At 35.0% G+C, this 16,977-nt stretch overlaps 1 protein-coding gene and 1 pseudogene across 3 annotated transcripts in view; one reads left to right on the top strand and one right to left on the bottom strand.

Annotated features, from left to right (window-relative positions):
• Positions 1–16,977, bottom strand: part of ATL1 (atlastin GTPase 1) — a 102,343-nt gene that overhangs the window by 51,935 nt on the left and 33,431 nt on the right. The gene's annotated exons all lie outside the window — the stretch shown is intronic.
• LOC115897450 lies at positions 11,232–11,435 on the top strand (annotated as a pseudogene).

Here is a 16,977-nt window from a genome sequence, read left to right as displayed (position 1 = left end):
ACAAAAATTATCTGGGCATGGTGGTGCATGCTTGTAGTCCCAACTACTTGGGAGGCTGAGGCAGGAGAATCACTTGAACCCAGGAGGTGGAGGTTGCAGGGAGCTGAGATCACACCACTGCACTCCAGCCTGGGTGACAGAGTGAGACTCCGTCTTACAAAAAAAAAAAGAAAAGAAAGTTTGTAATAAAAGATTGGCGTGAACAGTTCTTTGAAATTTTGATAGAACTCACATGTAAAACTTTGTGAACCTGGTGTTTTCTTTGTGAGATGATTTTTAACTGTCACTTCAATTTTTTTTTTTTTTTTTTTGAGACGGAGTCTCGCTCTGTCATCCAGGCTGGATGGAGTGCAGTGGCGCGATCTTGGCTCACTGCAACCTCTGCCTCCCAGGTTCAAGCAATTCTCCTGCCTCAGCCGCCCGAGTAGCTGGGACTACAGGCACTTGCCACCAAGCCCAGCTAATTTTTTGTATTTTTAGTAGAGACGGGGTTTCACCATGTTGGCCATACTGGTCTCGAACTCCTGACCTCAAGTGATCTGCCTGCCTCGGCCTCCCAAAGTGCTGGGATTACAGTTGTGAGCCACCGTGCCTGCCCTCTTCAATTTCTTTAATAGTTATGATTGCTATTGTTATATTAGTACCAATAAAGCTCGATAGTTATTGAGATACTTCTGGTTCGTTTTATCTTTCTAGGAATTTTCTTTCCACTGTCTTAAAATTCAGACAAAAATCAGTAAATACGCAGATTTGAACAGTATCATTAGCCAGCCTTACCTATCTGACATCTAGTAATTATAAAACCACATATTCTTTTTTTTTTATTTTTTTTAATTTTTTTTTGAGACGGAGTCTCGCTCTGTCGCCCAGGCTGGAGTGCAGTGGCTGGATCTCAGCTCACTGCAAGCTCCGCCTCCCGGGTTCACGCTATTCTCCTGCCTCAGCCTCCGGAGTAGCTGGGACTACAGGCGCCCACCACCTCGTCCGGCTAGTTTTTTTGTATTTTTTTAGTAGAGACGGGGTTTCACCGTGTTAGCCAGGATGGTCTCGATCTCCTGACCTCGTGATCCGCCCGTCTCGGCCTCCCAAAGTGCTGGGATTACAGGCTTGAGCCACCGTGCCCGGCCAAACCACACATTCTTTTTAAGTTCATATGGAACATTTACCAAATAGCCTATGTACTGGTTTATAAATCAGATCTCAACAAACTTCAAAGAATTACAATAATAAAGAATATGTTATCTCATCATAAAGGAATTAAACTAGAAATCAGTAACAAGAAGATATTAAGAAAATCTCTAAGTGTTTGGAAATTAAGCAATAAATCTAAATAACCTATGGAATAAAGAAGAAAGTATAATGAAAACTAGAAAATATTGTAAACTAAATGACCTGATGAATGTTCTGATCTATTTGTCAATTTGTCTTTGACAGCACCAATACAATACTATATTCATCAAAATAGCTTTATGAAAAGTCATTATACATTAATGCGACAAGCCCTCTTATCTTCTAATTACTATCAATCTTGGCTATTTTGACCCTTTTCATATAAATATTGAATCAATATGTTAGGTTGTAGTATCTTATTTATACTGAAATATTAAAAAGATGACATATACAAAACTTGCTTAGAGGAAACTTACACTTTGAAATGCATAAAGTAGTAAAGATGTTTGAAAAAAATCATAAGCTAATATCTATGTCAAGAAACAATAAAAAGAATATCAAATTAGATTCAAAGACAAGAAATGATAGGAAATAATGGTCAAAAATAAATGAACTAGAAATCGAGATCAGTGAGATTAACTTAATAATATAAGACTGATCAAAGAAAATAAGAGAAAAAACCCACAAATTACTCATATTAGATATAAAAAAGATACTATAGATCCTACACATATTTTTTAAATAATATGGAGATATTATGAGTAATTTTATGACAATAAATTTGATAACTCTGATGAAATGAACAAATTAAAAGTATCACTTATAAAAAAAAACCAGCCAGGTGCGGTGGCTGACGCCTGTAATCCCAACACTTTGGGAGCCCAAGGCGGGTGGATCACGAGGTCAGGAGATCGAGACCATTCTGGCTAACATGGTGAAACCCCGTCTCTACTAAAAATACAAAAAAATTAGCCAGGCATGGCAGCGTGCGCCTGCAATCCCAGCTGCTAGGGAGGCTGAGGCAGGAGAATGGCGTGAACCTGGGAAGCGGAGCTTGCAGTGAGCCGAGATCGCGCCTCTGCACTCCAGCCTGGGCGACAGAGCGAGACTCCGTCTCAAAAAAAAAACAAAAAACAAACAAACAAAAAAACCACATAAGACAAATAACTATGAATACTGTTATACCTAGAAAACAACTTAATTCATAATTTAAAACCTTCATGCAAAGGAAACTCCAGGTTCAGCTTCTCTGGTGATCTCTTCTAAACATTTAGAAAACAGCAAAGAGTAATCTTACACAAACTTCTAAGAAACAGAAAATAAGAGATCATTCTCAACTTATTTTATAATGTCAGACTATCTCTCATACCAATAACTGACAAGAACATTATAAAAAAGGAAAGTCATAAGCCAGTATCTCTCATCAAGATAAACTCAAAAGCTCTAAACAAAATATAGCAAATGAAATCTAGACATAAATTTTTAAAATATCACAAACACATGGTATCTATTATAGGAATTCAAGGTTAATTTAACATTCAGAGACAATGAATGTAATTCACCACATTGCATAACAGAGACAGATATATGATTATTTCAGTAGATGCATAAAAGTAGGTATGAAAATGTAATAGTCATTCCTCATTAAAGAAAGCAAACAAAACCAAAAACACCTCTCAAAAAGTAGGAATAGAAGAAAAATTCCTTAATCCAATAAATGGTATCTACAAATACAGCTAATGTTACATTTATTGTTAAAATACTGAAGGCTTTCTCCCAAAGTCAGTGAAAACCCATGTTCAGACACAAACCTGCACAAATATGTTTATATCTGTTTTATTCATATTTGCTAAAAACTGTGAACAACCCAAATTTCCTTTAACTAGGGAATGGATAAATAACTGTGATACATTCGACTTTAGAGCTGACTCTAAAGAGATAGAGAAAATTATCTGGGGTAATGGAACAGTTCTAAATATTGATTGTGGTAGTCATAACGTGATTATACACATTTCTCACAAGTCACAGAGCAGTAGATTAAAAAAGTGAATTTTGCTGTATGCGGATTATAACTTAATTATTTTTAGTGAGAAAAAATGTAGCATTATAAAACCTGATCATCTAGTAATCAGTCTAAGTGATGTGTTGGCACATGTTTAACAACCAGTTCTTAGCAGTGGGTAGGTGGGGAAAAGTCCCGATTTGTGACATTTGCCAATTTCTGCGATATAAATACTACCACCATGGCCCACTTCAATCTCACAATGTGATTTACTGAATGTGGAGCCAGGAAGAGATGTACCCGATCGGCTCTCATGAACTAGTAGGAGCTGGCTCCAACATATCACTGAAATCTAATGAAAGACATTGAAGACTGCTGCAGAAAAATACAAAACGTTATTGAAAGAGGGATATACATGTTCTCAGATTAGAAAACTCTATATTGTAAATGTGTCGATGCTCCCCATTGATCAATAGATTGACTATAACCAAAATCAAATTCTCAGCAATCTTTCTTGTACAAATTAACAAGCTTATTTCTCTGCTGCATAAATATTATGCAAATTAATAAGCTTGTATGGAAAGGCAGAAAGCCAAGAATAACAAAGAAAACCTTGAAGAGGAACAAAATTGGGGGACTTACACTAACAGACACCAATAGATAATTAAAATATACAGTAATTAAGACAGAGTGATATCACAAGTATAAATAAACAGACCGATAGAAAACACTACAGACCCATACATATACAATCATCTGATTTACAACAAAGGTGCCACTGCAATAAATGAGAAAAGGAGATCTTTTCAATAAATGATGCTAAATCAATTGAATATTCATGTGTGGGGAAAATGAGCCACCACCCTTAGCTCTCACCACACACAAAAACCAGTTCCAAATAAATCATAGACCTATGCCTGGAGGAGGAGAAGTGGACAAAAGATACAAATAAGCAATTGACAAAACCCACAATATTAAACGACCCCATACATATAAAAAGATATTTACCGTCATGCAAATAAAAATGAAAAAATACATTGATAACTTTTTCACATATTGGATTTACAAAGATCAAAAGTGTAATAATTCTTTCCATTAGTTCAGATGTAAACTTGTACTTACAGATACTACAGGTGGGAATTAAAATGGATACAGCATCTTTGGGCTGCAATTTGGCAGATAACTATGAAAAGCACAAATACATGTATTCCTGACCCAGCAATGCTATTTCAAAGAATTCATTCGCAGATATACTCATACATATGCAAAACACCAGAAACAATGTAAATGTCCATCAATGAGGGACTGATTAATAAATTATGGTTCATCCTCTTGTGAAATATAATTGTAAAGAATGAGAAAGTTCATTTGGAACAACTGCCCAATATATATCATCAGAAATAACTCAAGGTATAATACAGTGTGTACAATATGGTGTAACTCTGAAAAAAAGTATGTGGGAGAGTCTGTTTGGCATGTTTAAGAATAGCAAGTAGTACAGTATGCATGGAGCAGGTTGGAAAGGTTATGAGGGGCCAGGTGAGGAAGATAAGACAGAGCACAAATCTGAAAGGATTTGGAAGAGAGTGGATATTATGGGTGAGAGTAACGGAAAAGACTTCAGTGGATATTGGTACCTGATTATCCTTTCCTTCTGTGCCTTTGTATACTAGGTGTGGGTTAGGTAGATAACTCTGAACTTTACGTTTATATGTTCAAGGCTCTTGAGGAGTTACACATGGAATTAATGAAGAGGAGGGAGATTGTCTATTAACCATGACTTACATAGGCTACAAAATAAAACAAATACCTGAGTTGTGATATTTGTTTATCACTCAGTATCAAATACTGAGATGCTTTATACAAAGAAGTCTCATTCTGTCAATGTAAGCAAAATACCATATTAAATATTATGCAAATTAATAAGCTTGTATGGAAAGGCAGAAAGCCAAGAATAACAAAGAAAACCTTGAAGAGGAACAAAATTGGGGGACTTACACTAACAGACACCAATAGATAATTAAAATCTACAGTAATTAAGACAGAGTGATGTAGAGACTTGGTGTAGAGACTTTTAAAAATACAGAAATAATTTGTTATTAAATGAGAGAATAAATAATAGAATAGAATGAATTTGTGGAATATTTATAAATATATAGCCATTAGTTTGTATGTAACTTAAAGTTAAGAAAGAAATCTATCATTAACGTCAGCCCATACATATAATTATGGTAATCAACATTTACATATAAAAGTATTTAGAAAAGCCACAATCTAAATGTGTATCAACTAATAAATGGACAGATAAAATGTAGTATATCCATACAATGAAACATTATTCAGCAATAAAAAGAAATGCAGTACCAATACATACTATAATAGGATGAATCCTGAACACACTATGTTAAGAAGTCAGTAACAGAGGACCACATATTGTGTAATTCCATTTACATAGAAATGTATAGAATTAGGCAAATTTATAGAAACAGAAAGTAGATTGGTGGTTACCCAGAGCTGGAGAGTAGGAAGGGTATGGAGGGTATAACAGGTATAAGGTTTCTTTTGGGAGCTAATGAAAATGTTCTAAAATTGTAATAATTTCAGAATTATATATACTAAATACACTCTGAATATACCAAAACCAGTGAATTATACACTTTAAATGGGTGAATTATGTGGAATATATATTTCAATAAAGCTGTTAAAAAACTATTTAGAAAAACTTCAGTTTCTGTAAAATAACAAAACCAAAAAACTAGACTAAAAATATTTAGAGAGCAGAGATTGTCTTATTCATCTTTGTATTTCTTAAAAACTTACAGCCTGGACACAGTGGCTCAGGCCTGTAATCCCAGCACTTTGGGAGGCCAAGTCGGGGTGGTTCATGAGGTCAGGAGATCAAGACCATCCTGGCTAACATGGTGAAACTGTCTCTACTAAAAATACAAAAAATTAGCCAGGCATGGTAGCACACGCCTGTAATCCCAGCTACTCGGGAGGCTAAAGCAGGAGAATCGCTTGAACCTGGGAGGCAGAGGTTGCAGTGAGCTGACATTGCGCCACTGCACTCCAGCCTGGGCGACAGAGCAAGACTCCGTCTCAAAAACAAAAACAAACAAATGAAAACTTAGAAGTTCACACACAGTAGGTGCTCAATAAATATTTATTTACATATATTTAATACAAATAACTGAAAAATATTGGACTGCAGGGTATTACTAAGAACAAATGTTATGCACTTGACTCATTATTCGTAACTATATATTATCTACACAATAAATATTATCCTTGTTCATCTAAAATAGGCTGGGCATGGTGGCTCATATCTGTAATCCCAGCACTTTGGGAAGGTAAGGCATGAGGATCAGTTAAGCTCAGGAGTTCGAGACATAGGCAACATAGCAAGGTGCCATCTCTACAAAAAAATTAAAATATTAGCCAAGCATGGTGGCACATGCCTGTAGTCCTAGTTACTCAGGAGGCTGAGGCAGAAGGATCATTTGGGTCCAGAAATATCAGATTATAGTGATGTATGATCATGCAACTGTACTTCAACCTGGGCAACAGAATGAGACCCTGTCTCTAATTTTTTTTTTTAATTCAAAAATCCTTTGGAATGCATAACAAGTTTCCTCAGCGCCAGATTTCTTTTTTCTTAAATATGTTTTGCTAAATTAAACTCAGTTTCAATTCCCAGAATACTACGCAAATCCTAAAAAGAGAGGGGGCAGGAAACGGGTCAGAAGTAAACTAGATGGAAACTAGCACTTTACTATGAATAATACAAATGTACAGCTCACAAGGAAGGAAAGAACCAACTATACAGATGCTCCTCAACTTACAATAGGGTTACATCCTGATAAAACCATCGTAAGTTGGAAATATATTTTGAAAAAGCATTTGATACACTTGACCTACTGAACATTACAGCTTAATCTACCCTAGCTTAAACATCCTCAAAACACTTATGTTAGCCTACAATTGGGTGAGATCATCTAACACAAAGCCTATTTTATAATAAAGTGTTGAATATCTTATGTAATTTATTGAATACTATATCGAAAGTGAAAAAAGAATGGTTATATGGGTACTTGAAGTATGATTTCTACTGAATAGGTATTGCTTTCATACCATTGTAAAATTGAAAACTCATAGGTCAAACCATCGTAAGTTGAGGATAGTCTGTATATCATTTCACCTTTTTATATACTTGGTGTTATAGTCAATCACTATAGGGACTTTGGGGACTTTTTCATTCTGTGTGCTGTTCTGAGTTACTGGAAGCTGGCACTCACTGCTGAATTTAGCCATGCAGAAGGGGAATCTTCAAAAATGTCAAATGTGGAGAATAATCATATTTATATACCAGAAATGCTGTGGAAGTATATTTCTAATTTTCTCAATTGTAAACTTTGTAAAAAAAAAAAAAATTCTATCTTTCCAGCATAAACTAAGTAAGATGACAAACTCTGGGCATATTGCAGTCATTATAAAGAAAAAAAACATACCACCAAGGAAACTATCTCTTGGCAACTAAAATTAAAAAGAACTATTACTTTTTCTTAAACTATTTATGTCTCTTCCTAGCAGTAGAACTCAAAGAGAATGACATAAAAAATATTGTGTGAAAGAAAAACTGAGAATAACTTCCAAAGTAACAGCAAAAGAGTTTATACAGAGACAAACAGAGATAAGGAAACAAAAACAAAATACTAACTCATAAATGTGAATCTTAAGAATGTTAGAGCAACAATAGAGATATGGGATTATATGTAATAGATCTCAAAACACTTCCGTACAGACTCTCAGGTAGTTCTGCTGTTAATGATAGCCTTTGAAGAAGAGGGTTAAAAGGATTAATGCAGATCCTGCAATATGAAGGCCTTGGAAGAAGTTAAGTCAGTCATTTATATAACAAGCTATTTATTTATATTGGACACAAAAGAATTCCATAAACCATTCAATGGATGTCTCTAGAAGAACAACGACATGATGATGAGGGCACTGTGAGTGTGTGTGTATGTGTGTGTGTGTAGAAAAGTAAGTCACTAATAAAAATAGAAATAGAAATGGATAATAGACATGCGGGGAAAGTTAAGTCTTTCTAGTAATTAAAGACAAACTAATTAAAACAGCCTTCCTAAATCAAGGATCAGAGAGAGGGGAAAAAAGAGATAGCATTTTTGGCTATCATAACTAGTAAAAAAAAAAAAAAAAAAATATATATATATATATATACACACACACACAGTATTGAAAACAATGAAAAACACTTAAAAATACACATACCTTTTAATAAAACAATTCCATGTGTATTTATTTACATAGAGGTTCATAACAACATTATTTACATAGTGACAAATTGGAAACAATCTAAATGTCTAACTGTAGGATACTGTAAATAAATTATGTCACAGTTCTATTATACAAGATATGGAGCCATTCAAAATCATGGTATAGAAAAAACCTCATCATAAGAAAATATGTTCACATGTTTTAAGAAAAACAGATGGAAGGCATAATTCCCACTAAGAAAAACAAATACATATAGCTTTGTAGTCACTGGAAAAAAGTCAGTTTTAGACACAGTTGTTTTCTAAAGAAATACCTAGTCCTTTAATCATCTTTGAGTCAGCTATATTGAAAATGGATGATTACTCTTTGTGCTGAATTTTGTCTGTGTCATGCTCAATTCTATCTCCATCATTCTAAGCTCTTCTCTACATTGCAAAGATTGGAAATATACTGCAGAGACTGTGAAACTACGGCACTACAATTCTTACAATCCATTCTTGGAGAGCTCTTGTTTAGATTTTGCCAATGAAAAGCATTAATGACATTTGGAAGACAGGGTGAAGGAAAAGCCATTATTGCCTTCTAACAGAAAGAATAGATATGTGAACTGACAGCAGCCATGAGACTTGCAGCACATGGCAAAGGCACGGAACTACACCAATTTGTGGACAATAGCTAACACTTCCACCAGATAGTCAGGCACTTGGAAAAAGTATGTGATACAGCTTTGGAACAGGCATGGAGTATAAGGATATTCAGTCCCAGGTGAATGTCCTCCAAAGGGCATTCACTGCTGAGGACCCTCAAGGTAATTAGGTACACAAGGTGACTCATTTTATGGATATCAGTCAGTCTCCTTCCCCAGCTATCCCAGCTCAGTAGTACCAGAAACTAAACCAGCAAAAGAAATATAAAGCATCTACATTAATATCAGATAAAAAAGACTTTGGGGCAAAAAGCATCATGAGAGATAAAGAGGTTTGTGGCATAAAAAATAAAAGGTTAAACTCATTAGGAAGATATAACAATTCCACATTTGTGTGCACTTAACATAGCTCAAAGGTCTACGAGCAAAATAACAGAACAGAAGGGGAAATTGACAAATGCACTTCATGTTTTTTTAAAAAACTTATCTGAGAACTTTAAAGTATCTATCAGATATCAGTATTTGGTAGATCAAGCAGTCCAAAATCAGAGTATAGAAGATATGAACAATACATTTAGTAGGTTTGAGCTAATGGACATATATTGCATACTGCATCAAAAATCAGAAAACATGAAATGCTTTTCAAATGCACATGGGATATTTATAAAAATTAAAAATGCATTAGTACATAAATCAAATTTCAACCAAGCTCAAAGCATGGGTGTTCTATAAACATGAACTGCTCAATATTGTAGCCAGTAGCCCTATGTGACTATTTAAATCAATCAAAAATTAAGTGTATTTGGTCCTCGTTCTCACTAGCCACATTCAAGTGCTCAATAGCCACATATGACTAGTGACTACCATACTGGACAGTGCAGACACAAAACATTTCCATCACCATAGAAAGTGGTGCTATACAACACATATTCTGACTATAATAAAATAAAGTATGAAATTGATAACAAAACATTAATTTAGAAAAAAACATACTTTTGCCACATTCATGAGTAAAAAAAAAATATTATGGACAACGATATGGTCTGGCTCTGCGTCCCCACCCAAATGTCACCTTGAATCGTAATCCTAATTGTAATTTCCATGTGTTGGGGGAGGGGCCTCGTGGGAGGTGATTAGATCATGGGGGTGTTTCCCCCATGTTGTTCTCATGATAGTGAGTGAGTTCTCATGAGATCTAATGGTTTTGTAAGGCACTTTTACCCCATTAGCTCTGCGCTTCTCTCTCCTGCCGCTACGTGAAGAAGGATGTGTTTGCTTCCCCGTAGCCATGATTTTAAGTTTTCTGAGGCCTCCCCAGTCATGTAGAACTGTGTGTCAATTAAACCTCTATAATTAAACCTCTATAATTCCTTTATAAATTACCTAGTCTAGGGTATGTCCTTATTACAGGATGAGAATGGACTAAAATTACACATTAAAATACTTAAAACTGAACAATAATAAATCTACTACATATCAACATATATGGGATACAGCAAAATTGTTATGTAGAAAAAACTTACAGCCTTAAATGCATAGATCAGAAAAAGAAGAAAAGCTGAAAATGTATGATGAGCTCAGTATCCAACTTCTTAAGTTACAAAGAATAAAATATAGAATAAACCAAAAGAAAGTATAATAATATAGATGCACAGAAATTAAAAAAGTAGAAAAGAAAAAAGGAGAAATCACATGATAAAAGATATACTAAGGAAGGTACACGTAAACAAAATTAAGCAGAGAAAATAACAGAAAACTTAGAACAATCTTATGCCAGAACAATCTTATGCCAGCTTGATGAAATGGATAGATTTCAAGAAAAATGTAAATTACTAAAACTGACTCAAGAAGAAATAGAAAACTTTAATTATTCTATAACCAAAACAGAAATTGAATGAATAGTTCAAAATCTTATATGTCAGGTCTAGGAGGTTTAATAGACTAGTTTTCTCAAACTAGATCATCCTAATCTTACATGAATTCTTACAGAGAATTTTTTTAAAAAGGAAATGTCCATACTCATAAAATTAGTACAGCCTTGCTACCTTGATATCAAAGTCAGAAAAGAAAGTGCAAGAAAGGAAATTCAGTGACCTGTAAGCCCATGGAAAAGACACCATGAGCAAAGCTCACCCTCTGGAGTTGAAAAAATGTATGAACAAGAATTTATAACTGAAATTAAATGGTGGCAGACATGTCCGAGGAATATTGTGGGGATTTGATCCCTTTATGAATCTTGTGATAGATAAATGTGTGGAGAACAATATTGGAATGGTGGTAATACAAGGAAATAGTCCCATCATGTTAGAAGCCTTGAAATGAGTATAAATAATGACCGTTCAGAAGAGAAATCCATGTTGCCTCTCCAAAGGTCCTATTTTACTATGATGTAAAAATTAGGTCATGTACATTTTCGTATTAGACTTTTTGTTAAATAAACTTTTGTAATAGTCAAAAAAAGAAATTTAGTTGTAAACATGCTTGTAAATATCGTCATCTAAAGATTAGCAAACCCAGTAATGTATTTAAAAAGGAAATACAGCATGACTATCCTGGATTTATTCTAGAAATGCAAGATCACTTCAACATAAAAGATCTATTAATCTAATTAAACATATTAACAAACTAGAAAAGAAAAACCATATAATTATTTGAATGAATGCAGGAAAGGCATTTGTTAAAATTCAATATCCAGTGATTTTTAAAAACTAATAATTATGAATAAAGGAGAAATCTGATGAAGTCTTAATCTGATGAAGTGAGACTGGGAAGAGTTCTGAGAAGAACTCTGGAATCCATTGAAGACTTGAAACTTCCAGGGATAAGCTTGGACACAAATTGCAGTTAATTTCAGTCAATTTTAGCTGTTAGCTCAGCAGGAGCTGCACATCCCATATCTCCCAGTCCCATGGCATATGCAGCCATACATGTGTTCCTGGAGCAGCTTGAATGCAGGTTGTGGGAGCCAAGGTGGGAAAAAGAACCCTGTCTTCCAAAATTTGGAGATGTGTATTCTGATTGATAATTGCTACTTCTGATCATGGAGGTGCAGATACAGGTGAGTTGTCCTTGTTGCACACCCCACCTCTCATTGTTGGAAGCCCCACCCTCTCTAGCTCAAGTGACTTTCCGGGGACTTAAAGGGCAAGTTCCTCTAACTACCCCTTCATTTTTCTTTTTCCCCCCTTTTGGAAACCAGATACTAAAGACTAGGACATTCAAAAGCAACTGCATACATAGGGGAAATTAGTTACCGCATATGCCCAGGGAAAGGCACAGGCTCAGAAAAGACCATGAAGATCTTAAGTTTACATGTCAGGCTGATCCTTGACATGGAGACATCCTACAACAATTAAAACAAAAAGAAAAAATAGCAAACCCTGGGAAAGAGAGAAATTCTGACTTCCAGAGTTACCACATTATTAGTTTCAAATGTCCAGTTTTCAACAAATCACAAAGTATACAAAGAAATAAGAAAGTACTGGCCATTTAAGGGGGAAAAAATAAAACAGAAACTGTCCTAGAGAAAGACAACATGGCAGCCCTACTCAACAATTACTTTAAAACTACTGTCTTATAAATACTGAAAGAACCAGCAGAAGACCTGCAGAAAGTCAAGAAAAATGACATACAAACAAAATAGAAATTTCAGTAAAAAGATAGGAAACCTAAAAGTAAACCAAAAATAAATTCCACACTGAGCAAGATGGTTCATGCCTGTAACTTAAGCACTTTGGGAAGGTGAAGTGAGAGGATCATTTGTGGCCAGGATTTTGAGGCTGCAGTGAGTTTTGATCATACCACTATACTCCAGCCTGGGCAACAGAGTGAGACCCTATCTTTAAAAGAAGAAAAAAAGAAGCTTAAAAATATAATAATTGAAATGAAAAATTCACTAGAGGGAGTCAAAGACAGATTTGAGCAGACAAAAAAAAAATCAGCAAACTTGAAGATTAGGAAAATAGAAATTATCAAGTCATTGAAGAATAGAAAGAAAAAAGATTGAAGAAAACTGAAAACAGCTTAAGGAACCTGTGGGACACCATCAAATGAACCAACACACACACTGTAATAGTTTTAGAAGAAGAAAAGAAAGAGAAAGTGGCAGAGAGATTATTTGTAGAATAACAGCTGAAAACTTCCCAAGTTTGATGAAAGATAGACATCTGAGAAGTTCAACAAATTTCAAGTAGGATGAACTCAGAGACCCACATTGAGACCCATTATAATCAAACTGTCAAAAGCCAAAGACAAAAATTTGAAAACAACAAGAGAGAAGTGACACATCACATATAAGGGATTATTAACAAGATTTGTCAGCAAATTTCGCATCAGAAACTTTGGAAGCAAAAGAGCAGTGGGCAGACATAGTCTAAGCACTGAAAGAAAAAAAACCTGTCAACTAAAAATCCTATATCCAGCAGCCCTGTCCCTCAAAAATGAGGAAGAAATTAAGATATCCCCAGATAAACAAAAGCTGGAGTTTGTTACCACTAGACCTGCCTTTCAAGAAATGCTAAAGGTAGTGAGTTCTGCATGTTGAAATGAAAGGACACTACATAGTAAGTTAAAGCCATATGACAAAATAAAAATCTTAGTAAAGGTAAATATATAGGCAATTATTAAAGGTAGTATTATTTTAACAATAGTTTGTAGCTTCATCTTTGGTACTCCATATGATTTAAGAGACTAATACTTTTAAAAAATAATTATAAGTCTAAAAGCTGCTATAATAATAATTGTAATTTTGGTGTGTAATTCCACATTTTCTTTTCTATAAAATTTAAGAAACTAATGTATTCTTTTTTTTTTTTCAACAGAGTCTTTCTCTGTTGCCCAAGCTGGAATGCAGTGGCATGATCATGGCTCAATGCAGCCTCAACTTCCTGGGGCCAAGTGATTCTCCTGCTTCAGCCTCCTGAACAGCTGGGGCTACAGGCATACACCACCATGCCTGGATAATTTTTGCTTTTTTTTTTTTTTTTTGGTGGAGACAGCGTTTTGCCATGTTGACCTGAACTCCTGGTCTTGAACTCCAGGGCTCAAGCAGTCCTCCCACCTCATCCTCACAAACTGCTGGGATTATAGGCATGAGTCACCATGTCCAGTTGAGAAACTAGTGTATTTTAAAAAACAGTTGCTAATTTATGTTTTTTGGACACATAATATGTATAATTTTATGATACCAAAAACTGAAAGGGGTGAGGATGGACATGTAAAGGAGAAAAATTTTTGTATGTTATTAAAATTAAACTAGTATACATTCAAATTAGAGTGTTACAACTTTAGAATGTTAAATATAATCTCCATGGTAACCATAAAAAAGCTAGAAGGGAAATGATAAGGGAATTAAAAGATTACACTATAAAAATCAACTGAACACAACAGAGAGTAATGTGCAGTAATGCAGGAAATGAGAGACAGAAAAGCTATAAGACACACAGAAAACAAACAGCAAAACAAACAAAAGAAGTCACACCTTATCAGTAATTACTTTAAATGTAAACAGATATAAACCCTCCAATCAAAAGATAGAGATTGGCAGAATGATTTTAAAAACATGATCCAACGATATGCTGTCTATAAGAGCTTTGCTTTAGATCCAAAGACACAAGCAGATTGAAAGTGACAGGGTGGAAAAAGATATTCCATGTAAATATAAACCAAAAGAAAGTAGAGGTGGTATTACTAATATCAGAAAAGACAGCCTTTAAAAAATCAAAAAAGTTAACAAAAAACAAAGAACTGGTTTTTTTTTTAGAGACAGTATCTTGTTATGTTGTCCAGGCTGGAGTACAGTGGCTAGTCACAGGCAAAATCATAGCACATTACAGCCTCAAACTCCTGGGCTCAAGCAATTCTCCTGCCTCAGCCTCTGGAATAGCTGGGACTACAGGAGCATACCACCGTACCTGGCTAGGACATCATATACTAATAAAAGTTTTAATACAGCATTTGAATATATAACAATAACAAAAATCTATGTACCTAGGAATACTGTATCAAAACATGTGAAGCAAAAGTTGACAGAATTGAAAGAAGAAATGGTTCTATACTAATAGTTGGAGACTTCAATATCCTATTCTCAACAATGGATAAAACAAACAAACAAAGAGGAAATAAAGACATGCAAAGAAATAGAGAACTCGAACAACACAATATGCCAACTAGACCTAACAGACAAATACAGACACTCTAGCCAACAACAATAGAACTCACATTTTTCTCATGTGTACCTGGAACATTCTCCAGATAGACCATAAGGGAGGCCACATATTAAATCTCAATACATTTAAAAAAGATAGATATAATACTAGATATTTTCTTCAATCACAATGAGATCAAGTCGGAAATTAGCAACAGAATGAAAATTGGAAAATTCACAAATTTGTGACAATTAAACAACACACTCTTAAACAACAAAGGATCAAAGAAAAAAATCACAAGAGAAATAATAATGTTAATTGCAAATCAAAACTACAATGAGATATCACATCACATCACATCCATTAGAATGACAACTATTTTTTTTTTTTTTTTTTTTGAGACGGAGTCTCGCTCTGTCGCCCAGGCTGGAGTGCAGTGGCCGGGTCTCAGCTCACTGCAAGCTCCGCCTCCCGGGTTTACGCCATTCTCCTGCCTCAGCCTCCCGAGTAGCTGGGACTACAGGCGCCCGCCACCTCGCCCGGCTAGTTTTTTGTATTTTTTAGTAGAGACGGGGTTTCACCGTGTTAGCCAGGACGGTCTCGATCTCCTGACCTCGTGATCCGCCCGTCTCAGCCTCCCAAAGTGCTGGGATTACAGGCTTGAGCCACCGCGCCCGGCCGACAACTATTTTTTTAAAAAACAGAACATAACAAGTGTTGGCGAAGATGTGAAACAATTTAAACCTGTGTGCATTGTTGATGAGAACACAAAATAGTACAGCCTCTGTAGAAAACAGTATGGCAGTTCCTCAAAATATTAAAAATAGAATTACCATAAGATCCAGCAATTCCACTTCTGGGTATATACCCAAAAGTATTGACAGCAGGGTCTCAAAGGGATACTTGTACACCATGTTCATGGAAGCATTATTCACAATAGCTAAAATGTGAAAGCAACCTAGTGTCTGCCAACAGATGAATGGATTAAAAAATGTGGTATGCTATTACAAAGGAATGCTATTCAGCCTTAAAAAAGAAGGAAGTTGTGATATATTCTATAATATGGATGAAACTTGAGGACATTTTGCTATGTGAAATAAGCCAGTCACAAAAAGAAAACTGTATCATTCCACTAACGTGAGGTACACAGAGTAGTCAAAATCATAGTTAAAGAAAGTAGAATGGTGGCTGCTAGTAGCCATGAGAAGAAGGGATGAGGAGTTACTGTTTAATGGGCACAGAGTTTCAGTTTTGCAAGATGAAGAGTTTGGGAAATAGACAGTGGTGATAGCTACACAACAATATTTTATTTGTGTACTAGTATCACGGAACTGTACATTTAAAAATGGTTATGATGGTAAAATTTATGTTATATGTATTTTACCACAAATTTTAAAAGCTGATAAAAAATGAAGTGTAAAATTTTTAAACCAGATAATATAGAAGACTATTTTACAACTTTGAGGTAAGAGAAGAATTTTTAAAAAATATAAAAAGTACAAGCCATAAAGGAAAATATTGTTTAAATGGACTACACTTAAGCACATAATATCTATTTGTTAAAATACACTGTAGAGATCAAAGTCATGCACAAAATGGTAAAAGAGATCTATAAGACAATCAGCAAAGGACTTACATGAAAAATATGTATACAGCTCCTACAAAGCAAGAAGAAAAAGATAATTTTTAAATGGGCAAAGGGCAAACAGACACTGAGG

Source organism: Rhinopithecus roxellana, chromosome 5, assembly GCF_007565055.1.
Source record: "Rhinopithecus roxellana isolate Shanxi Qingling chromosome 5, ASM756505v1, whole genome shotgun sequence".
Lineage (NCBI taxonomy): Eukaryota > Metazoa > Chordata > Mammalia > Primates > Cercopithecidae > Rhinopithecus > Rhinopithecus roxellana.
The sequence above is the reverse complement of the archived record's forward strand: the minus strand, read 5'-3'. Positions and strand labels throughout refer to the sequence as shown.